The sequence below is a fragment of the Chionomys nivalis genome, chromosome 2, assembly GCF_950005125.1.
Source record: "Chionomys nivalis chromosome 2, mChiNiv1.1, whole genome shotgun sequence".
NCBI lineage: Eukaryota > Metazoa > Chordata > Mammalia > Rodentia > Cricetidae > Chionomys > Chionomys nivalis.
Window position 1 is genome coordinate 72,107,742 of NC_080087.1, and position 27,550 is coordinate 72,135,291.

A 27,550-nucleotide genomic window follows, 5' to 3' on the forward strand; every position below is an offset into this window, starting at 1 on the left:
TCATCAAAAGTGAACATTTGAGAACGTTATTCACATTTTTCACTGATTTTCGAATGAATGCCTGTTGACACTTACAATTTTTGTTTTTAAGTGTGAGGGTCACCAGGAAGGAAGCAGAAAGCCCAACGTCTTGGCGGAGTTTTCCTATTCCAAGTGGCTTTGCTGTTCCCACCTCCGCCCCCATACATTCCCTCACCAGCATGGCCTCTACTCCAGTCTGACACTTTAGAGATGCCATCTCTAAGAATGGCTGACAATTTGGTATCATGGATATGCTTACTTCCCAGTCAGCTGTTATTAAATATTTATTTTATTTTATTTTTTGGTAAAGGTAAAAAGAATTACTGCAACATTTCATTGCATTATTTGTCTCATCGGGGGTCGGGACACAGTGTACTTATGGAGTTCAGAAAACAACTTTTGCGAGTCGCTTCTCTTCTATGCGCCATGTGGATCCTGGGAATGCACCCAGGTCCTCAGGCTTGGCAGCAGGTGCTTTTATCTGTTTCCCTTCTCCTGCACAATTATCAAGACCAAAAACATTCAGTCGATGGGAATAAACAGTGAAAGATTCTTGAAAAAAGATTAAAATGATCACTTCAATCATCAGATAATATGAAGGCAGTGGCGTTGTATGTATATTCGTGTGTATGCATGTCTGTGTATTTGTGTGCATGTGTGTCCATATATGTGTAGAGACCAGAGGTCAACCTTGAATATCATTCCTCAGGGGTCATGCATGTTTTTTTTTTGTTGTTGTTGTTGTTGTTTATTGAGATAGTGTTTTTCACTTTTACGCGGAACTCACCAATCTAGCTAAGGCACCCCCTGGGATACTCCTGTTTTCATGAATCGAGAACTGTCATTACAAGCCTCCAGGACTGAGCTGTCCAGAACTTCCCACCCCTACCTGCAGACAAGGTTTGTTTGTATAGCCCTGACTCTCCTGGAACTTACTCTGTAGACCAGGCTGGCCTTGAACTCACAGATATCTACTTGCCTCTGCCTCCTAAGTGCTGGAATTAAAAGTGTGTACTATCGCCCAATGTCCGGCACTTTCATGTGGATGCTGGGGTTTGAAATTGGGCCCACAAGCTTGCAAGGCAAACATTTTATCCACTGAGCCATCTCCCAAACCTGGGTAACTACTTTTTTCCTTTTTAAACAAAGACCTCTTGCTTATTTATGTATATCCTTGTTTGGTTTCTATTGCTGTGGTAAAGACCATGACCCCAAACCAAGTCTATTTCAGATTCATCATGAAGGGAAGCAGGGCAGGAACTTAAGGCACCCTGGAGGCAGGACCGGAGTTAGAGGCCATGGAGGAGCCCTGCTTGCTCAGTCTGCTTTGCTATTTAGCCTGGATCACCTACCCAGGGATGGCACCACAAACAGTGGGTTGGGCCCTTCCACGTCAATCATCAATCAAGAAAATGCCTTCACAGACGTTATTCAGGACAATCTGATGTGGACATTTTCTTAATTGAGGTTTCTCTTCCCATATGACTCTAGCTCATGTCAAGTTTTTTGTTTTGTTTTGTTTTTTGTTTTTTTTTGTTTTTTTGTTTTTTTTTAAATGGCCTGCACAATTTTATTTACATACTTTGGAGATAGGTTCTTAGGGATTCAGGCTGGCCTTGAGCTTTCTATAGCTGAGGATGATCTAGACTCTGATTCTCCTGCCTTCACTCCTTAATGCCGGGATCATGAGTGACCACTTACAAGCCCTGTATGGTGCTTGGACTGAACCCAGGGTCTGGTGAACACTGGGTAAGAACTCTGTCAGTCTCAGTCCTGGGATAGTTCTTTTAAGGTTTGTGTTGTTGTTGTTATCTATCCATCAACCTATCTACCATCTACCTACTATCTATAATCTAGCTAATCTATCATCTATCTATTTATCCATCCATTAATCTACCTGGCTGGCTATTATCTACCAATCCTTCTATCTATCTATCTACTATCTATTTATCATCTATCTATCTACTAACTATCATTCATCTATCTTCTATCTATTATGTAGCCGTCTACCAATCTATATCATCATCTATGTATCCACTATCATCTAATTATCTATCTACTACCTATTTTTTATCTACCATCAATCTACTATCTATCTACCTATCAGTTCATATCCCTCTATCTATCATCTACCTATTATCTATCAATCATTTACCTATCTACTATCTATCATCTATTTATCATCTATCTATTACCAATCATTCATCTTCCATCTATCAATCCATCCTACCATCTATCTACCACTTAACCTCTATATATCTTTAATTTTTCACCTAGAAATTACCAGTTCAACCATCTGTCAACCAACCATCCACATAACTCCTTACCATCTATCTTTATTCACCATCCATATATGCATCTATCATCTGAGTAGTCATCACCTATCATCTAGCTATTAATATTCTGGACCATCTCATGTTACAAATTACATTATGTTGGAAATCTTGATATCAAACAGAGCTTGCTCCCATGATTAGCCCCTGTCCCAAGGGTTCCCCCCAATTCATACCTGCACTTTTATTGATACATTCATCCTATTACCCTTGACTTGATTTTTCTTTATCTAATTTAGATTTCATGGTCCATTCTGGCAATCATTCACTATTAGTTTTCCATTGATGTATAACAAATTGCCATAACTTTTGTAGCTTAAAACAAAGTTCATAGCCAGGCAGCATGGCACATATCTTTAACCCTAGCACTCAGGAGACAGAGTCATCTGGCGCTCTGTGAGTTCAAAGTCATCTTGATCTACATAGCAAGTTCTAGGCCAGTCAGGGATGCATGGTGAGACCTTTTCTCAGATAAGTATATTTTAAGTCAATTTATTATTTCCCAGTCCCATAGGAGGCCAGGAAAGCTCAATTGGACTCTTATGGTCCTCCAGAACTGACCTGGGTTCTAATTTGCTGGCCTTGGGAGAAGAACCGCTAAGTCCATCCCTTTGCCATTTCTGACTGCAGTAGCCACCCTCCAAGACATCTCAGCAACCATCACTTCCAGGAACTAAAACCCCTTGCCAGCCTCACCAGCATCAGGCATCCAATCCCTAGCTCTAGGGTGAGCCATCAAGGGGGTGGCTCTTCCCAGCCTCCTCAAGATTTCTGGAAAAACCAAAAATGGCCAAACTCTTTACAAACTTAAGGAAGAAACCCCAAGCAAAATTACTTCTGACTTTCAGAACTGCAGAAATGACAAGAAGACCAGGTATTTGGCGCACACCTTTAATCCCAGCACTCGGGAGGCAGAGGCAGGCGGATCTCTTTGAGTGAGAGGTCAGCCTGGTCTACAGAGCTAGTTCCAGGACAGCCATGACTACAGAGTGAGACTGTTTAAAAATAATTATTAGGGGAAGGGTGTGAATACATTCAAAATCCATATATATATATGAAATTCTCAAAGGTTAAATAAAAATATTGTTTAAAAGGAAATGGCTGGAGATAATAATGTTTATTAAGGTTTTTGTTGTTGTTTCTTACATTTCCCAAAGGTTTTCTTGTGTTTAGTTGTGTGAGGGTATGTAAGGGCATGCACATATGAATCTAGGTGCATGAAGAGGTTCTATGCCACTGAAGCTGGGATTACAGGTATTTGTGGCATGGTTGTTAGGAGAACAGAACACAGAACCATCTCTGCAGTTCCTCTTAAACACACAAATAGCCATGTTTGTGGGTGTGTGAGTGCGTGTGTGTGTGTGTGCTTCCATACATACATACGTGCCTGAGATTCTGGATACTCCAGGACCTGGAGTGACAGGTGGTTATGAACTGTCCAATGTGGGTGCTGGGAACTAAGGCCAGGTCCTCTGCAAGAGCAGGATATGCTCTTGGCCACTGAGTCATCTCTTCGGGCCCAGGGATTTTCTCAGCTGGGCAGAGGTGGGAGGCCCAGTTGCATGGACTGTGTCTAGGATGGATGAAACGGAGGGAGTGAGCTGAGCACTGGCAAGTATGTGTTAACTCATGGCTCTCTGCCCTTGACTGTGGATGTGAAGCGATGCTTCAAATTCCTGCCTCCTGTCTTCCCAAAATGATGGACTGTAACCTGGCTGGTTCTCTCTTTGTTTTGAGAGAGGGTCTTACTACTACATAGCATTGGCTGCTCTGAAACTCACTATGTAGGACCAGGCTGGTCTTGAACTCAGAGATCCATCTGCCTCTGCCTCCTGAGGGCTGGGGTTATAGGTGTGTGCTGCCAGGCTTGGACTGCGGCCTGGGACTGCGAATCAAATAAACTCTTTCTCTTTTAAGTTGCTTCTGTCTGGGCATTTTCATCACAGCAATAGGAAAGGAAACTAAGATGACATCCATGATCCAATCACCTCTCTGCAGCTACCAGCTGGGTACCGAGCCATCAACACATGAGCCTTCTGCAGGGACCTCCATTTCCGAACTTTGATGTGTAATGTATTTACTCTGACAGAGCATGATATGAAAATGACTAAGCTATAAGTGGCTCAAATCTGCCTACCCCTCCTCATATTCACACATTGAATTTCAAATCCCCATTCACTCAGCATGTGACTATACTTAGAGCTACGGTCTTTTTAGAGTGATGGATTTTTTTTTTAAGGAAGCAGGATCAATGTTAAGCTAATATGACTCACATCCTTATCAGAAGAGGAGAATGGGACTCAGACACACACAGCGGGGAGAGCATGTGATCTGATGTGAAGAGGATAGGCAGCTGAAAGACATGAGAGGGAACTATGGACGAGCCAACTGACTGAGGAAGGAGAGTAGGGATAATGAAGAAGAAGGCTCTATCAGGCAGAAAGAAGGTAAGAGCCAGAGGACCAGGAAATGCATTGTGAGACAGGAAGATTGTGCCCATAACTGTCAGCAATATTGTTGTCTGAACAACATCAGCATGACACCATCAGTTGACCTGCCAGTGTGACTAGGGAACATCTCACATGGGCCCGCCCCTATGTGGCGAACTACAGGCTGTTAATGACTACAGAGAGGTGGAGAATCTTCTCCAGGGACCATCCCCGATAGATAAAATATCAAGCAGTCAGACCTAGACAACACATATATATATGAGCAACACTAAATGAACTTAGCTCCGTGTGTGTGCATGCACGTGTGTGTAGCAATTAAATAAGAGGTCATGAGTTTGAGAGAGAGTGGGAAGATGGCACAGGAACAATTGGATGGGGGGAGTGGGAGGGGTGAAAAAGTTGTAAATACAGTTCTCATGTATGAACATCCCCAGATTATTTTCAAAAGAAAAAAAGAAAAAGAAATGAACATACAAAACACCGTGGCAGTGGAAAAACTGGTACCCATTAGCTCACCTGAGCTTCATGCAACCAAGCAAGCATGCTCTGAAAAGCCCAAATTAAAGGAACCCAGGGAGGTGGGTAATATGTTAATGACCCATAAAATGTCATAGCAGACCTTACTTCTCTCCCTTCTTGCCCTCTGGGAACCAGGCTAGACAGCAGGCTTGTCTTATGTCTTCCCTCCCCTTTCCCTTCCCCTTAATAAGCTCCCTCCTTTCCAGTAAGGATCTACCTGTCTCTATACAACTCATTATAAGAGCATAAGCACCCAGGAGCTTCAGCATCAACCTCCTAGACTCCTATCAGCATCTTGATCTCAGATTTTAGCTTCCAGAAATATGATCTATTTCTGCAATTTAAGCCACTGGGTCTGTTGGTACTCCCTTATGGTGGCTCTAACAAATAATTCTAGCTAGATATCCAAAATTACAAAACAACAATACTCAATGTATTTCTTCGCACAAGAGAGTGCTAGGCTAGTCAGGAGTCTCTGAAGCACAGTGCTGCTCTACAGAGGGTCTGGGGGCAGCAGAGGACAGGTGCTGTCCGGCTATCAAAGACAGAAAGGGATTGACATTGACGTCATCTGCAGAAGTGTGGTCTCTGGAGTGAGACCCTGCTGGATTGGTTGGCATGCAGAAGCGTGTTTATCAGACTGAGTCCATCTTTGATGGGCTCGGCTCTCCAAAGCAAAGCAATTGTTTGGCTTGCAGAAGCGTGTCCAGTGAGGCGAGCCGTCATTGATCAGCTGAACGGGGTTCTATCTGATTCTGATAGCTACTTCCTTCCCTGGCTATGAACCAATATAGTTTTTCCTTAGCTCCTGAGAACTTTCTTATTCTTGACACATTGTTCTTCAGGTAACAGTGGCCCTAATAGACCGTCAGTGAACTGAGACAAGAATATAGTCTGCATTACTTACCTAAACACACACAAATGGCCCACAGTTGGCATTCCACATGTGTGTGAATTATCATCACTTCACCGTGAGTGTGCCTTCTTGGGAAATTTGCATGAGAATGGGTCAAGAATATGCATTTGTCCAAGTTTAACTTTTATTTATTTATTTTTAATTTTAGCATTACATACATTTATTTATTGTATGAGTGTGGGTATTTGTACATATACTACACACACACATGTATTTATAAGTGAACGGATCTATGAAGATGAGCTGGTACAGATAATGTTGATCATGAATCTGAAACACTGAGTCCCTCACAGCCTACGATTACGGGTAATTTTTCATGAAATAGTAGATCCCTTCAGTTTGGAGTTAAGCATGCCTCTGGCCCAGGAGAATCTGGTGGGACCCAGAAGTGACCTGACACAATCCCTCAAAACCCAAAACCAAAGTCAAAACAAAACAAAACAAAAAAGGAAAGGAAAGGAAAAAAAGAAAGGAGGCAAACAAAAACAAAAGGCGAGGATAGGCCGCTTGGACTGAGCAGTGCTGAAACGTCCAGTAACTGGTGAAGAGCAATATCATGGGTGTGACAGCATGGAGGCCACTGTCAACCCTGACAAGGGGGCTCTCAATGCAACGGCAGCAGGCAGACCTGACTGTAGACAAACAAGGAGGAAAAGCGAGCTGAGGAACGTGTGTGCAGCAGCAGCCAGCTCTTCAGAGGTGACATGGTGCTCACCACAAACTGAAACAGCCATGACCATCATCACACAAACCTCCAGAAAGGAGGCGAGGAGAGCATTCCACCTGAGTGATGCTGGGTTTGAAGAACTTCAGAGGTTGAGTTGGCCACTTAGACTCCATTTAGATAAGGTGCACAGCCATTCAGGGCTTCAGACAAGAGGCAGTAACTACAGCTGGGCTTTCTTTATGGCTCTGCTTGGGAGAGCTGCCACAGTCTCTTCTAAGTGTTCTGGGTCCCAGAGATGCACATTTCCCAGTCAGCGGGTGACACCTGCTATGTCTCTTCCTGATCAAGCCCTAGTTCCTGGTTTGCACCGTATCCTTTCCCCATTTGGGGATGCTGATAATCCCCCATTGTCTCACAGAAGCTCCATAACTTTCACAGTGATCAGCACAGAAAACAGGCCCGGTTCCAAACTATTCCCCAAGCTAAATGATAAAGCCATAAAGATATTTTCACGGGGATGGCGAGACAGCTTCTGTGCACAGGAGCTTGCCACCAAGCCTGATGAGCTGAGTTCAACCCCCGGAACCCACATGGTGGACGGAGAGAACAGACTCTGCAAGCTGCCCTCCGCCTTCCATGAATGTACAATTTCCTCCACCACACAGTCAATAAACAATGTATCTAATTTTTTTAAAGAAATAATCTCAATTTTTTTTAAAACTTTCACTATTATGACCTTGTAGTTGTACACAAACATATACATAAATACACAGTGGTGTATTTTTTAAGGTAGACATTATCTGGTCTTCATAAACTGGGCAGTGGTGGCGCACGCCTTTAACCCCAGCACTTGGGAGGCAGAGGCAGGCAGATCTCTGTGAGTCTGAGGCCAGCCTGGTCTACAAAGCTGTTCCAGGACAGGCTCCAAAGCTACACAGAGAAACCCTGTCTCAAAAAAAAATAAAAATTGTAGCTTTCAGATGCATTCAGGTAGAAGCATTTTTAAGTCAAATTTTGTGTGCTTAAAAGGTCTTCTGGTCTCTCCTGAGGTGTTGAGACAAACCGGACTTCCAGCTAAAACATACCTCGGAGACCTAACTGTAGAATCTACCATGGATTTTCGTTTCAGAAAGGTCATGAGGAATGGATTAAGGGTACAAATGCAGGAGGCTAGGACACGGGGCAGGAATTCAAGCTGGGTTGTGGTGGCCTTCACCGCATTGGAAACAGTGAGGTGAAGTGTGAGGAAGGACTTATTTTAGGAGACAGCATGGGGAATCTGGTGATTGACAGAGCATACCAGGTGCGGCAGGGGCAGCATTTACATTCTGCTCTGGGTCCCTAAGATGACCCACAGAGAAGAGTGTGAGGCTATGAAGTCCTCTTCAAGAGTGGAGTCACAGGAGCGTGGGTCCGCTCTCTAGCAGGAAAGACAGGAAGTTCTGAAAGTAGAGCTGTGTTTTTTGTCCTTTACTCCATGAAAATTAAAAATGGACCGGGGAGATGGCTCAGATGGTAAAAACCTTGCTTCACAAGTATGAGGGCTTGGGTTCAAATCCCCATGTAAAAAAGCCAGCCAAGGTGACAAGAACCTGTTACCCAAGTGCTGGAGGCAGAGACAGAAAGATGCCTGAGGCTCAATAACCACCTAGTCTAAATTGAATGAGTAAAATTCAGATTCGGTGAGAGACCCTGTCTCGATACAAGGTAGAGATTGATTGAAAAAACAAAAACAAAATCCTGATGTCTGTCTGTCTGTCTGTCTCTCTCTCTCTCACACACACACACACACACACACACGGGCAGGAAGGGCATCAAAAACACTAAAGCAAGTCTGTGACACAGGCCTGTGATCCGCTTTTGTGGAGGCTCAGGTAGTCGGTTCACAGGCACAGGTACCCACCGCGTTATCTTGCCGACACCAGACTGTTTATTTGCTTTAAGGAGAGGGGTGATGAGATTAATTTTGTTTTTACTGCAAATCAAGACATCAGATCCATCCAGGTGGAGGCCCCAGGAGTGAGTGGCTCTGAGAAGATCCAAAGAGTGTCCTTGAGGATTCAAGGTGGTGTGTGTGTGTGTGTGTGTGTGTGTGTGTGTGTGTGTGTGTGTGTTTTAGAAACCATGAGGAAGACTGACCTGCCAGGGATTCAATTTGGAAAACAAACCCAGCACAGAGTCTTGGTGACCTCAACACTAAGGCTCTTACCATCTAATTGAGAGGATGACTTTCAAATCCTAAAACCTTACAAGGACCACTGTGGGAGGCAGCTCAGTGGGAAAGTGCTTGACCAGCAGGAATGAGGCCTTAGGTTCAATCCCTGGTAACAGACGTAAACAAATAATAATAAAATCTTACAAAAACCTGAAGAATTTGTCTAAGATCCTCACACAAAGATGTGACCTTGGGTAATTCACTATTTCACAACTTCCTCCCCTAGTCTGATCCAGACGACAAACTCTGAAGAACGAGAATTGTCCAGATTGGTGATCTAGCTGACAGTGAGCAGAGTTGTCCAGAATATAGCACAAGAGACAAGACTTTGACTCACACCAAGGACATACAGTGCTATAACCACAACATTTATCCAGCCATCCATTCATCCCTCTATCAAGGAAAGATATATACTTTGTAAATGGAATTTTGGACCAGGAAGGCAAGAAGCAAAGTGTTAGGTTGATCACCTTGATTGTGTTTTTGAAGAGGCAAGGCGTGGGCAAACTATGATCCCTTGGTCAAAATGAGTTCACTGCCTATGTTTGTGTGGCCCACAGGCCATGGTTTGTTTGTTTGTTTGTTTGTTTTAAAGATAAGATCCGGAGCCAGAGTGGGCATGGTTTAAGAACGGAGTGATTTTACCCAGTTCATTCCTTCACAGAAAGGATGGCCTCTCTCTTACGAAGCAGTACTGAGCGGAAAGCTACAATCATGGAAATTATACATGGGGGTGGGGTCCGTGGGTATATGTGTGTGTGTGTGCGTGTGGTCCGGTGCCCAGTGTTTTTTGTAGAGACCAGAGGACAACTCTTGACAGTTGGTTCTCCCCTTCACTTTATTTTTGAGGCACAGTCTGCTCAAACCTAGTGTTAAGTGTTCAGCAAGCTTCCAGCAGATTCTCTTATTTCTGCTCCTCATTTTGCCAAAAGGAGTGCTAGAATTATAGATACTCACCATCCCCTCCCCATTTTAAAAACGCATTCTGGGATTGTGCTCCAGCCATCAGATTTACATGGGCAGGGCTTTTTACCTACCCAGCCATTTTGCTGGGCTCAGATTGTATTTATGACTATTAATGACCCCAACTATATACATCTGGTATTTCTATTGACTTCAGTCAATAAATTTTCCTTTTTATTGAAGCCAATTTGAAGTTAAAATATTGTTTTAGATCCCAGGTCATTTAAGTATTTTTCTCTTTTTCCCCATTGACAGTAAATTCTATGAGAACAGATGGTAAATATATTTTGTTCACTGGTATGATCTCCTTGTCTAAAACCATGTCTGACACTGCAAGCATCGCTCCATGTATGTGAGTGTTTTTATTATTCATCGATATTGATCTCACCCCAATCCCAACAGGCTCATTTCCATGCAACACCGTGTTTGGCTTTATTTTAATTCATTTCTACATCCCCCCGATCCTAGTATATGTTCCATATATAATAGCTCCCTTTGTACCACAAGAAATAAGAAAATAGATACCACATCTGTTTTAATAACAATTGCATCCCGTGGACCCAGTACTGCCTAACATACAAAACCCCACTCCCTAATCCTCATTGGTAGAACGACAGACTAAATGGATTGATAAATTTTTAGCATGCATGAAGTAAACGCCACTGTGGTTGGTAGAAACTTCCGAAATGAGAGTCTGTGACTTTATGGGGGTCTGCAAAGAGTCGCATAGCCAACTGTCTGCAGTTCGGGAGAGACCAACAAAATTCTTGCGTAAGCTAACAGTGAGCTTCAGGGCTTCAGCGAATACTCCCTTCCCCCACCAAGTTAGGTTGACTCCAATTACTCTGGTTTAGGCCCTTTCAAGAGCTGTTAGCTGTTGTTAGCCACAGAGTCAGGTTCATTCTATTACCATGGAAACTGCGGCTGGAGTGCGGAAGGAAAGCTGAGGAATGGGCAGGGGTTGAAATTTTCCAGCTCTCAAGGCAGCCTGTGGGGGTGGGGGGAGAAAATCTGACCAGCATACTATCGGGTCTCAATAAACTTAATGAATATTCAATACTTAATAAAAGTATGAGACCAAAAATTAATTAATCATACTACTGTATGGGAGCTCTCAATTAAGGCAAGATAGATAGATAGATAGATAGATAGATAGATAGATAGATAGATAGATAGATAGATAGATAGGCTGGAGAGATGGTGCAGCGGTTAAGAACCCTTACTGCTCTTGCAAAGGATCCAGCTTGGATTGCAAGCCCTCACGCTAGGCAGTTCAAAAATTACCTGTAACTTCAGGCTCCAGACCCATCAGACCTTTCTGACTTCTAAGGAGCATCTACCCTCACATGCACATTCTCTCTCTCTCTCTCTCTCTCTCTCTCTCTCTCTCTTTCTCTCTCTTCTCACACACACACACACACACACAATTTAAAGCTTTTTTTTTTTAAAAAAAAAAGACAATAAAAATATCACAAAGCACTACTTTATAAATTACAGTTTGTTGGACACAGTCTGCTGCTCTCCTTTGACTATAGAATTGTTTGGAGGTGCATATTTATAAATCCCATTACAGTACAGATTTCTTTCCTCCTCCACCTCTCTTTCTCTAAAAGGAGAAAAGTTGTCTTCCCCCTCAGGCTTAACAGCTGCTTTAGGGTGCCAGACAAAATACAGGACAGCCAGGATATCCAAGCTGGACATTCTGTGTGTGTGTTTTTAAAATTATTTATCTGAAATTCAAATTTAGTTGGGTTATTCTGTGTTTCTTTTTTCATTTGCTAAACCTGGAAGCCCTAGCTCTCACACTAGGCTGCTTTGTAGCAAAGGCAACATTGGTTTTGTCAGCTCCTCTATTAGGCCATTCACCAGCAATGGCTCCAGACACTGTACCCTTTCAGCGCTAAGTCAGCCACCGGGAACACAGTTAGCGAGTGGGTGAGGCAAACAGCTCAGTTGAGAGAGGGCTTGTCCAGCGTGAGTGGAATCCTGAGTTGGATTCCCAGCACCGGGGGGGGGCAAGATGATCAGAGGTTCAAAGTCATCTTGGCTAGTTTGAGGCTAGCCTGGATAGCATCAGATTTTTGTTTTCAAAGAAAGAGGTGGGGGGGACGAAGGAAGGAAAAAAGGGGGGTGGGGAGAGAGAGAGAGAGAGAGAGAGAGAGAGAGAGAGAGAGAGAGAGAGAGAGAGAGAGAGATTGAAAGAAGAAAGAAAAACATGTCACAGAACACCTATTCCCTGCCAATTACCGCTGTAGATGAAATACTTCATGGAACCCATGTCCACTCCCTCCCTCAGAGCCAGAAAAATCCTGTATCTGCCTTTTTTCCTCTCCAACAGAAGGAAATCTATTGAAAATATGATTAAGGTAATTCTAAGCTGGAAATTTACTGTGAAAGGCTTGTAGGTTGTAGTGTAAAAGGAGCGTGCACAAACATGCATCTCAAAGAACCTCAGACCCTGGGTAGATTACATAGAGGCCATCTTTCCGTTGCCTACAGAAGAATCGGTGAGTAGCCGATAGCAGCAGCAGCGGGCATGTGCAAACACTGGGCACCTGACTTACAGATGGGAAAGATGGGGCTAGAGTGCCTGGGCCTGGAGCTCATAGACGTCTAAGCAGGTAGGTGTCTCAGGTGGCTGCTCTCAGCAGCCCACTGGGAGCCTTGATGATGGCACAGTCCAGATTCCCCAAGGGAACCGAAATGAACAGTAAAAGCCTGGGGGCCTTCTCCTCCCCCACCCCCCTCTCTTCCCCGCACCACACCACACAGCTGATGCGTTTCTCTGAACTGGGTGTTCCTAATTAGCATGGGTCAGAGGGGGAGAAAATCTGTATGAGGCTTAGCAAAGGGTCGAAGACTCCTCTGCCAAGGTACCTGACCTTCAAGTCGCTTTACTGAACTTTGGTTCAAGGAAGTCAAAATTGCACCTAGCATACTGCTTTGGAGTTGTTGTTTTAAGGAAATTTATGGAGTGGCAGTTCCTTGCTGCCGATCTGTTTCCGGATCAGCTGTGGGACATCGCCAGCATTCACTTTTAGAATACTCCCATCCACCCCTCACCAGAAGAGAAAGGAAAAAAAACCCTTCCCATCAGCCCATTTGTGCGGGTTGTGGCTCCCAGTGCCAGGGAAGCACCCATCTGTCTGTCTTTCCATTTCCAACATTTCACTTAAAAAAAAAAAAAACCCGGAATCTTCTCAATTTATCATCATTTCTTTTATCTAATCAGCCGGTTTACCGGGAGTTTGAGACCACCGTTAAATGTCTTAAAAATTCAGAAGCGCAAGGCAGGACGTTCAGGTGAGTCACTATTGAGTGTGTCTGGAAAGAGGAGGTCTGGCCATCCCAACCCCAACCCCCATCCCATTATCACCTTAAGTTTGGCTTCTTTGGCCAGTTCCTCTTTATCTGATTGACCACGCTTGTTATTTTCTAATTTACCGATGAGAAAACTGTTAAGGGGCTCCCTTTGTTCTCCACCGGCCTGGTTTTGGATGCAGGCGCTCTCCCTCGCCACCCTTGTGATTCTTGTGCCATAGCTTGCTGGGAACACTAGTTTCTGGATTAAATGAGTTGCTGAAGAGAAACTTACTGCATAGATGCAGTCCATCTGGCTAGAAACATTAGCTCTCCTCTTCCTGCAGGGATTCTTAATTTTATCCAACTATCCATCTATCTAACTCCTCAAATTAAAAAACAAAACAAAACCGGCTGGGTGTGATAGAAAATGCCTTTTATCTCAGCACTCAACAGGCAAAGGCAGTAGGCTCTCTGAGTTTAAGGCCAACTTGGTCTGCACCAAGAGTTCCAGGCCAGTCAGGGCTACATAGTGAAATCTCTCAAATCAAACATGCAGCAAAGGGTAGAACCCTAGCCAAGGTTCCATGGCTTCAGAATGGCTCTTCTAACCATATAGTCCACTGGAATACATAAAGTTTGGGATGGAGCAAGTGTTTAAGTGGCTATTAATCTACTTGTGTGGTGTTTTTATTTGTGAGTTCATTTCCTCTATTCTTAGAAAGGAATCTTTTAAGGAAATGATTATACTTTTTGTGTGTGCATGTATGTGGATACCAGCCTGCCACAGTGTTTGAACAGAGGTCAGAAGACATCTCTCAGGGGTTAGAGTCTTCTTCCAGCATGCGTAGACCCTTGGGTCAAACTCATGTCATTAGGCTTGGTGGCAGGAGGAGATGAGCCATCTCATCTACCCTGCCAATTTAGAGAGCATCTCTAGCCCAGGGTGGCCTCCTCACTTCCTATGTAGGCAAACATGATCCTTAACTTTCTCCACCTTTGGAGTGAATGCTGGGTTCATAGGCATGTACTACAATGTGTGGTTGTATGCATTGCTGAGGATCGAACCCAGGGCTTAGTACATGGTAAGTAAACATTTTACCAACAGATCCACACCCCTAGCTGGGATTCTGTGTTTTGGGGGGAGAAAAAAAAATGGTGGTATTAAATATTGTTGGTAAGCCCCCTCAAACTCCACTCTTTTTAATGGTCCAGGTCAATTTATAATACAAAAGTATTTGTTCACTTGGAGTTGATGGGAATTTATTCCTCCCTCCTCCAAGATCATCTTGATAATTTTGGCATTTAATATTTTTCAACAATAACCGTTCAACTCTGGAAATGAGGCATTTACTTGATATATGCAGTTTTATTTGATTAAAATTAAATGCTATAGTGTTCGGAGCATTCATAGTCTGTGGAGGTAGAGACGGGTTAGAGTCCTGACTTCTTTCCAGCGAATGGGGTTGCTGAACAATTTTCTTAACCTTTTGAGGCCCAGGCTTCGGGCACAGAAATGGGTAACAATGGCATGCTACCTTGCCTGCTGTCGGAGGGATTAGCCAGAAGTCTCGGCGGCATAAGCAGAGTACCTGGCAGCCAGAGAGCATTGCACAACTCTCAGCTGTTGTTATTTCATTATGCTGAGTCCCTTCCAATCACAGTCCCTTGGGGACTGTAAACCTCTGTGAACCAGTTAATTAAAGTGAACTGGGAAGAACTCCGCTGGTTTCTAGGCCTTGGCACGCTGTGTGGAACGGATGAATTATCTGTTCCTTGAAAGTTGGAAGGAAGTGTCTGCTCCTACTAAAGTCACCATTTCGAGTCATGCCTTTTCTTCCCTTGAGGGGGAAGGTTGTTTTTTAATACTCCTCTGCCATTTAAATAAGGGATTTTAAAAATTTAATCCTAAGAATGGGGTCAGCCAACTCTTTCTGTAAAAACCAAAATGGCAAGTTTTTAGACTTTGTGGCACATACCGTACCTTCTTTTTAAAGAAGTTTTAAAAGTGTGTGTGTGTGTGTGTGTGTGTGTGTGTACCCACACCGAGAGCAGAAGGCAGGAGGGGGGTGTTAGATTCCTGAAAGCTGATGCTAAAAAGTGGTTTTGAGCTACCCTGTGAGTGCTGAGACTTAAGCCCCAGGCTTCTGGAAGAGCAGCCAGTGCTCTTAACCACTGAGCCATGCCTCCAGCCCTCCAATATGAGTTTTAATGGTGGTCAATTACTTAGCCATTTAGCCATGTGACTTTGGACCCATTACCCCAACTTCTCTGTACCTGTCCTCCTCTGTAAAATAGGATTTACTGATAGTACCTGCTATAGACAGGTGTCATGGGCATTTGATAAGCTAACAGCTATTAAGTCCTTAGAGGTTTTCCTGGCACTTATCAGTTGTCGATATTAGCTTTATTACTTCAAAATAAGGTATACTTGGGACTTAAATGCCTGTGCTACATTGTTAAGATGTCTCTCTCTTCTCTTGCTGCTGTTAAAATGTATAATGCATGAGAATTATTCCTCGGAAGGTGAAGAAAGTTGTCTATAAATGACAAGGGCTTGGAGTACATTTTGATGAAAGCGCTCCTTTGACATTGCCAAGTTCTTAGCATCCACCTTTCCAGAACGATAACATTTCATTATGGCTTTCAAATTTAATAGCCTAGAATTGTACCCAGTGGTTAGTGAAGAGTTCAGACATCTGACAGATTTGGGTTTGATTCTGAGACCTGCCATCCTTGCTAACTTGTAACCTGGAGAGGGGGAAAAAGACACTAACCTTTCAAGGCTCACCTCTCCTGTGAAAGCTGGCTGGAAAGGCCATTATCTCATAGGGTCCTTACAGTAATTAAAGACAACTTGTTAAAGAGTCTGATGGGGAGGGGGTACATGCTGTAAAATTTTAATGTGATAGCTATTGTTTTTACTATCCTCCAGGGCATTTGCTCAGGAAGATCCATTTAAGATTAAAAGCCATTTGCTGGGTTCTTCAATGAACAGTGTTCCCTATTACTGTAGGTCTGAGTGCCTAACTGGGGAAAGATGGCTCAGCAGTTAAGAGTGCTCACTGCTCTTGCGGGGGACCAGAGTTTGGTTGCTAGCATTCCATACCCAGACAGCTTACAACTGCTTGTAACTCCAGCACCAGGGGATCCCACTCTCTCCTTTGGTATGAGGCACAAGCGTGAGTGTGTGTGTGCGTGCACACACACATACGGAGTCTTTTCTTATTTAAAAGATGCCTAATTGTGGTATAAGAATTAATTGGTTCCTGAAGGTTGCCTTCACAAGCCTGCTAGTCATGCTTTCTCAAGGGTGGGCATTTCTGAAGCCTTTCTGGTATATCTGTGTGGGATTGTTTTAGAACGTCACAAGCCTTATAGATAAAACCAGAATTGAATCCTGTCTTTCTCAGCGTATTAGGTTCTGAGCTTGAGCTGGCAGCATCCTCTCTGAGTTACAGGTTTCTCATCTTCAAAACAAGTGTATTGGTTTCAGCTTCAATAAGGCTGCTGGGTAGATGAATGTACCCTCACATACATTTTTAATGTCAGCTCTATTAAGCCATGATTCACATACCTAAGAGTCACCCATTTCAAGTGGATGATTCAGTAGCACCAAATGTACTCCAAGAGTCACCCAGCTATTACTGTAATCTATCTAAAAAAACTCTGACCCTCTGCTCCCCTTTTCCACCCACCCGTAGGCCACCTTTACATTTACTTTATGAATTCTCCCATTCCTGATGTTTCACGGAAATGACATCATCTAATAGATGGGATTTTACGACTGGCATTTTATTGCTTTTGCTTAGCAATTTGTTTCCCAACTTCATGCTATAGCATGTAGCAGGACTTCATTTCATTTTAATTTTTACAATCTTTCATTTTATGGGTATGGGTGTTTTGCCTGTATGTATGTTTGTGCATCACATGACTGCCTGGTGCCCAAGAAGGCTAGAAGAGGGTGTTGGATCCCCTGTAACTGTTGTGAGCCACCATGCGGGTGCCGGGAATTGAACCCAGGTCCTCTGGAAGAGCAGCCAGTGCTCTTAACTGCTGAGCCATCTCTCTAAACCTCTCTGCTTCTTGATTGCAGATACAGTGTGACTAGCTGCTTCCAGCTGCTGCCACCATGCCTCCCCCGCCATATGGACTGTGAACCAGAATCCACCTTTTCTCGTGTAAGTTGACTTTGTTAGGGTGTTTCTATCCCAGAGACAGAAAAATGAGCCAACGCAGCATTCCTTCTGTCTTTAGAAAGGCACCCACTTTGTACAGATTAAGACGAATAGTTCTTGGGTGCTTGAAGGAAACTGCCAATCAAACTGAGCTTTCGATTTCTGACCCCTTAAAATTGGATGTACTGCTTTTAGTGGGGTGTACTTTTATGCCTGCTCACTGGCACAGAATTGTGTATTGTCATCATTGAAGAGTCTGGCCTCTGGAGTCACTAGTTATCCAGCATAGAGTGAGTTTGCATCTCCTTCTATTAAAATGGAAATGAGGGGGCTGGAGAGATAGTTGAGAAATTAAGAACACTTGCTGCTCTTATAGAAGACCTGGGTTGGATTTCTAGCAGCCAGGTATGTGTGCACCATGTGAAGGCCAGAGGACAACTTGCAGGAGTCAGTTCTCTCTCTTCACCATGTGGGTCACAGTGTGGAACTGAGTTCATCAGGTTTGGCTGTAAGTGCCTTTACCTGGGAGCCATCTTGCTGAGCCCCGCGAAGTATTCTTTTAATATTTGGACTTAGCAGCAGTGTTAGTGGAAAAGTTGGTTACCTTTAACATGAATGTTTAGCTTTCGATTGCATAACTCCTTGAGCAGGTGAAAAAACTAACTTTAAATTTTTAAGAAATCTTGGTTGGGCTGGACAGAAGTGGCACACACCTTTAATCCTAGTACCCAGGAGGCAAAGGCAGGTAGATCCCTGTGAGTTCGAGGCCAGCCTGTTCTACAGAGTGAGTCCCAGGACAGCCAAGGCTGTTACACAGAGAAACCCTGTCTTGAAAAACCAAAAAAGAAAACTTGGATTTTCATCAGTGAGGGGCGTGATATGGATCTGCATATGAATTTATGTATCAACCAAACACACACACACACACACACACACACACACTCCCAAGAACTTGTTTATTTGTTTTGTAAATTAGTGTTTATTGTAATCTGACTATTCAAGCAAGGAGCCAGCTAGTTCTGAGGACTTCCAGAGCTCCAGCGGAGACCTCCAGAGTCCCCACTTAACCGTCTCCACTTACTTTAGAATAAGCAACTCGGCTGTTACATATCCCAGAGTCCTCTTCCTCTCAGGCCTCGCCTGCACCCTGCATCTCAGATATCCACTAAATAAAACTTCTGTCAACCCAATCTCCCCAGACACAATCACAGGGCTAATGTCTGATGCCTTTTCTCTTTGCCACACATATACAAATCATTAGCAAGATTTATTTCTATAGTCTTCAAAGAGAGTCTTGAAACTGTTCACTTCTCCCTGTCTCCGCTGTTACTGTGCTTGGAGTCTGTTGGTCTCATCTAGGCAACTGCCTCATGTCTGGCCTTTCCTCTCCCTCTCTTTCCTATTTCTGTTCTCCTAGCTCTCCACAGAACAGCCAGAATCGTCTTAATGAATGGCATCAGGCCTTATTTCAAAGTATTCAGGCACCCCTTACCATATTTAGGATTACATTTTCTTAGTTCTTGTTCTTTTTTGCTTAACATTTTTTTATTTTTCCATTTTCATGTGTGTGTGCATGCACGTATGTGTGTGTGCTTATTTGCATGTGTGAGGATATGTGTGGGGGTGCATGTGCACTGGTGTGTGCATGTATGTTTGCATTACACATGTGTATGCTTGAATGTGTGTGTGTTCACATGTGCACACGTGAAGACCGGAGGCTGATGTCTACAGTCACCCTCCCTCCGTCATTCTTCCACGTTATTCATTAAGGCAGGGCCTCTCGAGCAAACCTAGAGCTCACTGGTAGGGCTAGTTTTGCTAGCCAGCTTGCTTGGATGACCCCTGTCCCTGCTTTCCCAGACAGGAATTACAGGTATGCTGCTGTTCCCGCCCAGCATTTATGTTGGTCCCGGGGATCTGAACTCTGGTTTCCATGCTTAAGTAGCACGTGCTTGGAGTCATTTCCCCAGCTCTTTCTATTTGGAATTAAACATCAGGTCTTTCTATTGCCCTTAACTCCTGACGAGTCCTTCACTCTTCCATACCCGTGCAGTCTCACCAATCCCATTTTCTGCCCCACATTGTCCTCCAGACATTCTGGTGCTTTGTCTTCCTGCCTGCTTTCCTTTCTTTCCTCCTTTCTTTTATTTATTTTCCTAACATTATGCAGCGTAATTTTATCCATCTGGAATGTTCTTGCTCTTCCCACACCTGACTCTTCTTAAAATTTAGTCTTAGCTGCCCTTCCTCAAGAAGCTTCTCCTGGTTACCCTGTGTCTGCCATAGAAGCACACCCTCTCCATTTGCATTTCTCCTCCCCCCCCCTTTCTTTTCTTTCTAAGCGTTTGGCATCATCTTTACAAGTTAATTTGTCAGCTTACCTACTGGATGTGTCTTCCACGCTGGAGACTAAAACTCTAAAGTCATAGTTAATTAAATAACTGAACTCACATGAAAACCACTTTGATTTCATTCTCAAGGAATCATACACATGCCTGGCATTTGCCCTTATCAGTAGTAGGCTCTCAGATATTACCAGGAGGACAGCGGCATCCATGTTTACTTATGTGGACTCTGCCTGTTGATATCAATGGTTCCTGACTCACGATGGCTTGACTTACATTTTTATTTCTGACTCTAGGATTGAGGGAGTGCAATTTGCATTCATTGGAAATTGTATTTTGAATTTTGATCTTTTTCCCAGGGTAACAATATGTACTATGATGCTCTCTAGGGAATCTGGGCAGGAAGCCATCACTCCCAATCAGCCACATGAGCTTGAGGCTAAACAACAGACACCTTCTTTTTAAATTTGAATTTAATTTTTTTCCCTTTGAGATAGGGTCTCATGTAGCTCAAGCTGGACTCAAAGTCACTATGTAGCTAAGGATGACCATGAATCTCTCAACCTTCTGCCTCCACCTCCCAATTGCTGGGATTATGGGTGTGCAATACCACACACAGCTTTGTGTAGTGCTAGGAGTCAGACCCAGGGTTTTGAGCAGACTAGACAACTACTCTACCCACTAAGCAATACCACCAGCTACAAATAGCTATCTCACAGCATTCACATTGTTAAGCTATGTTGGTAGGTGAGATTTTTTAAATTTAATTTTTTAATATAATATATATGAGTGTTTTGTCTGTATGTATATATGTGTGCTACATGCATGCCTGGTGAGCAAAGAGACCAGAAGAAGCTATTGAATCCCTTAGAACCAGAAGGGGATGGTTGTGAGCCATTATGTGGGTCCTGGGAATTGAACGCAGGTCATCTGCAAAGGCAGAGAATACTCTTAACTGCTGAGGAATCTCTCAGCTCCTAGATTTATTTTGGAACTTGAGATATTTTCACCTTATAGTGAAAGGGTTTACTTGAACATAGTGCCACCATCAGTAGAGGGGCATCTGTAGTTTTATTTAGTAGTTAAACTATTGGGACTAGAGAGACGGCTCAGTGGTTGCTGCTTGTCTAAAGGACCCAAACAACCTTGTGGGGCAGCTCACATTGTCTGCAACTCTAGATGCAGGGATCCACCACCTTTCCCTGACCTTCTTGGACATGGAAGTCATATTCACATGTGCTGTGCGAGCACACACACACACACACACATACACACACACACACACTTACATGGAATCTTAAAAAGGACTAGAAAATATAACCAAATAATTTAAGGAGATTGAATCTATGATTGAAAACCTCTCACAAAGACTTCATTATAAATCCAACCAACTATTCAAGGAAGAAGCAGTGTTCATACACCTCAAAGAAGTTCAAAGAAGGGAAGGGAAGACTTGCACACCCATTTCCCGAGACCAGTGTTACACTAACACTAGATCCAGACCAGGATACTACAAGAAAATAAAAGTCACTGTTCCTGATGAATGCAGAGGCAAAAATCTTCTACAAAATACCAACAAATGAAATTTAGCTCATCATGTACCGTGCTTAAGCGGGGCGGGGGGGGGGTGGCTTAGCAGTCACAAGTCAAGCTCTGTGGCATACTAGTTTAATGGAAGAGGATTAATCCTCAGCTCTGTAGTTAAAGAGTATTTAGCCAAGTTCAACATCCTTTTAGAATAAAAACCTTGGGAGATAAGTGTAGAAAGCACGTACCTCAGCACAACAAAGGTCTTTTTTTGGCAAACCCATAGTAACATAATAATGATAAAACAAACCCATAGTAACATAATAATGATAAAACAAAATAAAGAACGTTTTTCCTCTAAGAATCAAGACAATTTTTTTTTTAGACAATGTCTCTCTATGTTCTGGAGCTCACACTGTAGACCAGACTGGCTTTGAATTCACAGAGATCCTCCTGTCTCTGAATTCCCCACATGTTAGGATTAAAGGTATGTGCCACCATGCTTATCAAGACAAAAATGCATTCTTTTACCATGTCTTGTCAATATGATCCCGACATTTCTATCCAGAACAATCACATCAGGAAAAAAAAGGCATAGAAATTAGAAAATAAAAAGGTAAGATGATCTGTTTGTAGTTGGCAAGATCTTATATATAGAAAACTCTAAAGATAACATAAAAATAGTCTGCCAGAATTGATAGATTAATTTAGCAAACTTGCAGGCCACAAAATCAAAATAGATAAATCAGTACTTTATATATCAACAATGGGCTACCTGCAAAGGAAATCAAGAAAACCTTGACTCAGTGGGTCAAGGCACTTGCTGCCAAGGCTGGAAGGCTGGACTACAACCTTAGTTGAATCCCCTGGACCCCACATTATGGAAGGAGTGAACCAACTACCAAAACTATCCTCTTTACATACCAAGACACAGTTGAATCATGTACACACACACCACACACACACCACACACACACACACCACACAACTATGACAGATTAGAAACTAGAAAAACAATTATCTTTGTAGCCTCGTTCATGAATCAAATGTCCTTTACCTGCCTTTTGCCCTTCATTATCATCTGCTATAACCTTCCTGTGGTCTCCTTTCTTAATATACTATAATCACACTTCTATTTGTATATGTGTGCATATATATAATTAACTAATATCTATTACACACAAACACACATACACAAACAAGTGTACATTATAGGCTGAGATCTACTTATGGCAGCCAAAGTGTTTTGTTTTGCTTTTCCCTGAGTTTTGATCACTAACTTTATATTTTCCAAAGCCATCCATTTTTCCCGAAAATTTTGTGATTTCAGTTTTTCTTAACAACTCAAGACTATTCCATTCCTTTCTCTCACCCAAGGAATTTTAAAATGACAGTGACAAAGGACTCTAACGGACATTAATCAGAAGACGCCGTCAGGTACGTGAAAGCATGCTCAGTGTTAATAACCATAGGGGAAAGGTAAGCTAAAACCATGAAGAGATGTTACGTCATACCTTCTAGAATGGCTGTTAAAAACCAATGTATGGGCATGAATGTGGAGAGAAGAAAGTCTTGTTAGAGCGATGTAAATGAATATGGAAGTTCATAAGCACATATCAAAGCATACCATAGCATGGCATAAATATATCAATTGTTACCTACCTTAAAAGACAAGAAACCAAACAACTTTAAATGTACAGCTACTGATTTAAAATAATAGTAATAAACACTTCACAAGTTCAAATAACACTTTAAGTGAAAAAGACTTTTTGAAACAAAAGATTACCTGGTAGCGTCACTTTACATCTCTGCGAATCTCTTCAGTGCCAGACGTGGTAGGGAACAGCTGGATTCTCGTCTGCTGGAGCCTTCTGCCTGTTATGGTATCACAGGTCGCACTGCCTCAGGAAAATGTCACTGTACACTCGGAAGCAACAACTGTTGTAAGCAATGAAGACAAACACTGTGTGCGTATGTGCGCTGCATGTATACACATCCAAGTGTGCATGTGTGTCAGATCATTGTCTGGTGTCTTCCTTCATCACTCTCCAGTTTATGTCTTGAGATAAGGTCTCTCACTGAACCTGAAGCTCACCAGTTAGGCTATGCTTGCTGGCCAGCAAGCCCCAGAGATTGTTCTGTCTGTCTATCTCCCCAGCACTGGGATTGCAAATGGGTCTCGTGACCAACTGCTTATGATGTCGGTGCTGGGGATTGAACTCAGGTTCCACGCTCACAGGGCAAGAGCTCTACCTGCTGAGTCATCTCCTCAGCCCACACGGAAATGCTTTTGATTGATGTGGTCCCATGACTTTGTGGGTTCATACTCTGAATTAAAGTCTATTTTGATATAAATTTGGAATTATAGAGACATAATAATATTTAAGATAGGTTAGTGTAGTGATATTTAATGACAATGGATACTTTTTTCAGTTTTAGTGGTTCTAACTGGAATGTTTTATATATCTCTCTCATGGATGAACATTTTATGGATATTTTATCTTTTTAAGAATATTGAAAGTAAGGGCTAGAGAGATGGGCCCAGAGGTTAAGGGAACATGTTGCTCTTGCAGAGGACACAGGTTCAAATTCCAGCACCCACAAAGAGGCTCACAACCATTTGTAACTCTAGTTTGAAGGGGAATATAATACCCTTTTTCTGGCTTCCTCAGATGCAAACAATGCAAATATATGCATGTATGATTCAAATACATACATGCAGATGAGACAGCCACATGCATAAAAAAAAAACAGCTAAATCTAAGAACCAGAATTTTAAAAAGCAACAAATTGCTTTCATTAACAGAAGAGGAAATTATTATAATACTCTAACAGGTGGGGAAAATAGAAATGAAGTGGCAGCAAAGGGTTGTTTAAGAACATACTGGCTAAGAATGCTGCCGAGGAGAAGCCCCCTGCCAGCTCATCACCGATATTCCATGCGTATTCCTGTTATAAAGGCTAACGGACGAAATCCCGCATCCTTAGAAAGAGACATTATGCCTGACGGGAAGGTTTCATCTTCAGTGTTAGATGACAAAGGAATAAAATTGTCAGGACAAAGAGAAAAACATAGAACCAATATCTTTAAATCCCCTTACCTGGCTATGCTTTTACTCAAAAAATGTCTTTTAAACGTGTTGTAATGAGGGGGAAAAATGAACCTGGAGGGAAGGAGGGAGACTTAAGAATGAATGACTTGGCAATACATCAGTCCTTATGATTAATAGTTTCCACTATAAAATGGATTTGGGGGTGGTTGGGGGTTAAAATGTATAATTAACTGGGACCCATGGTGCATGCTTTTAATCCCAGTGCTCACGAGGTAGGGGGCAGATTGATGTCTGTGAGTTCAAAGCCGGCCTGGCCTACATAGTGAGCTCCAGGACAGCCAAGGCTACCCAGTGAGACCCTGTATCAAGACAAAACAAACAACCAAACCTAGCTGAACAAACAAACAAACCAAAAAGGTATAACTACAATTATGGTAGAGATAAGAAATTCAATGTATTGCTAAGGTGTGCCAGTGCACTTAGTATTTTCTTAATGTTTGTGTATAAATTAAGAATTTAAAGAATTAACAGGAATTAAATGGAAGAATGGAATAAACAAACAAAGGAAATAAAAGACAGTAAGGAAAACTCAACCAACTCAATAGAAAATCTGGGAAGGAGAAAATGGCAGCAAAAAAAAAAAAAGCATATTAAATAAATATGCCAGTATTTGCAAGTGTAAAAGCATAGGCATATCTGTTTCTATTAATTGAAACTATTTAGAATGGATAGCTAAAGCAGACAAAATAGAACAAAAAATAGTAGCAATATAAACACAGTTAAGAAGCTTGGTCTTGTGAACTTAAATAGAAATTAATGCTTGGCAATTAGAGAACAGCTGGCTCTTGTCTAACACCTCAAACAATTCAAAGCAGTCATACCTTAAATAAAGAAAGCCTAAAGGAATGGCAGATTGCACAGACTAGTCCTATTTGACTGCAATGCAGTGGATTGTCAAAAATCTACATTCAAAAGACATTTCTTTTTTACGTACTTCAGAACAGTAAACGCATTCCTCTAGGCCACTAATGGAAACAAAGTGCGCATCTGAACCACGATGAGGTATGTGGGATCCGGTTCAAGTGGCACTGGGAGGAGAATTTATAGCCTTCGATGCATATGTTAAAAATTAAGAGAGAATAAAAATAAACGAGATAAATATGGAACTCAAGAAGCTAGGAAAAGGAGCCCAAATAACTAGGAAAGAAATGAAGAGCAAATTAAATGACAAAGAAAAAAGAATGTGGCAGTTAAAATCAAAAGCCACTTTTAAAAAAAAAGGCATGAGAAAAAAAAACAAAACAAGAACTGTATCAATAAGAAGCAGAATCCTATTAGAAGAAAGGATGATAAACTGTAAGCTAAAGTATTTTATAAGGCTTGTATAATTTTGAAGGACAGTAAAATAATAATAATAAAAAAGTGTGAACTGAAACACAAAACTGATATGTGTGTGTAAAGCAGACCCTCATAGCACGGGTAAATAGGGCTTAGGAATGTAAACACATTTTAACCCCAGCAACTGCTGTGGTTCACATCCTTAACAGATAGGAAATCATCAAATCGTAACAAATACAGAAAAGCCATAAAATTAAACTCATCAATGGTATAATTTTTTTAAGCTAGGATTTTTATAACCTCCAATAAAAAGACTCTGTCAAAATGTATACAGTGGACATTTGTACTCGATGGCAAAGCTAAGACTGTCCTTTCTCTCAAGTCTGGAATCAGAATTATTTTGTCTCACCACAGAGATACGATTGTTAATGAAAGTTTCAAACAAACAAAAAAACCCCAATGATTAGTGAAGATATTAATATTTTCAAAATCCCTGAGAAATCTATAAAAAGATAACCAGATAACAACAACAAAAAAAAACCTGCCGCCAGTTCACCGGCTCACACACCAACACACAGCTAGCAATGGCCAATATTCTCTTCAAAAAAATTGTATAACTCAAGTTAATTCATGAGAAAATCATCATACAAACCCAAATTGAGAAATGTTCTATACAGTATTTCCCTTTATAAACCCCCAAACAGCCAAGTTTATGGAAAATAGGGACTGCTAAGAAACAGAGTCTGAATATAGGAGTGTGTATGTGTGTGTGCGTGTGTTTGGTGGTGGTGGTGTTGGGGTCCTGTTTGTGTGTGTGTGGTATTGGGGGGTCCTGTGTGTATGGTATTGGGGGTCCTGTTTGTGTGTGTGTGTGTATATGCGTCTAGTATTGTGGGGTCCTGGATTTTTTGTGTGTGTGTGTGTGTTGTATCGTAGAGTATTGATCTGTGTGTGCGTGTGTGCATGTGTATTTGGTGGTGTTGGTGTTGGGGTCCTGTTTGTATGTGTGTGTGTGGTATTGGGGGTCCTGCTTGTATGTGTGTATGTGTGTATTATCATGGGGTCCTCTGTGTGTGTGTGTGTGTGCGTTGTATCATATTGTTTGTATGTATATGGTGTTAGGGGTCTCGTGTGTGTGTGTATATGTGGATTGTGGGGTCCTGTTTTTGTGCATGTGTGTGTGTGTGTGTGGCATTGTGGGGTCCTGTTTTTGTCCATTTGTGTGTGTGTGTGGCATTGTGGGGTCCTGTTTTTGTCCATTTGTGTGTGTGTGGTATTGGGAGTTTTGTTTGTGATACAGACATTAATGGAAAGATGGGTAAAATCCAAATGCAGTCTGTATTCTCAAGTTTTGTGCTAGTATTGATTTCTTTTTGATGGTGTCCTCTGCCAATGTTCTGTTATGATGTTCTCATCCAGGGAAAATTGCAGTAGGAATCTTTGTATTATCTTGACAACTTTTATAAATCTGAAATTTTTATTTATTTATTTATTTTTTTTACAAAATAACCAAGTAGAAATGACCCACAATAATGGATAGAAAAAACACCTTCTAAAGGCAAATAGGACCTTTAAAGAAAAAAAAAACCCTACCTATTACATTATCTTGTTCATATCTGTAGGATAGAAACAAACAGCAGCGCAGACATGGTCGGAGATGGAGGCATTTGATAGCATGACATTTGCTGCCTTATCTAAATTACCCCCCAACCTTAATAAAACAGG

At 42.2% G+C, this 27,550-nt stretch overlaps 1 protein-coding gene across 5 annotated transcripts in view; it reads right to left on the reverse strand.

The window, feature by feature from the left end:
- Positions 1-27,550, reverse strand: part of LOC130869551 (ubiquitin carboxyl-terminal hydrolase 29-like) — a 221,709-nt gene that overhangs the window by 191,029 nt on the left and 3,130 nt on the right. For 3 of the 5 annotated variants that reach the window (XM_057761802.1, XM_057761803.1, XM_057761801.1), the window contains exon 2: positions 23,221-23,372. The exons of 1 other annotated variant lie outside the window; for it this stretch is intronic. The gene's annotated coding sequence lies outside the window, so the exon portion shown is untranslated. The remainder of the gene's footprint in view (positions 1-23,220; positions 23,373-27,550) is intronic. One more of the 5 variants, XM_057761804.1, reaches the window with a different exon arrangement.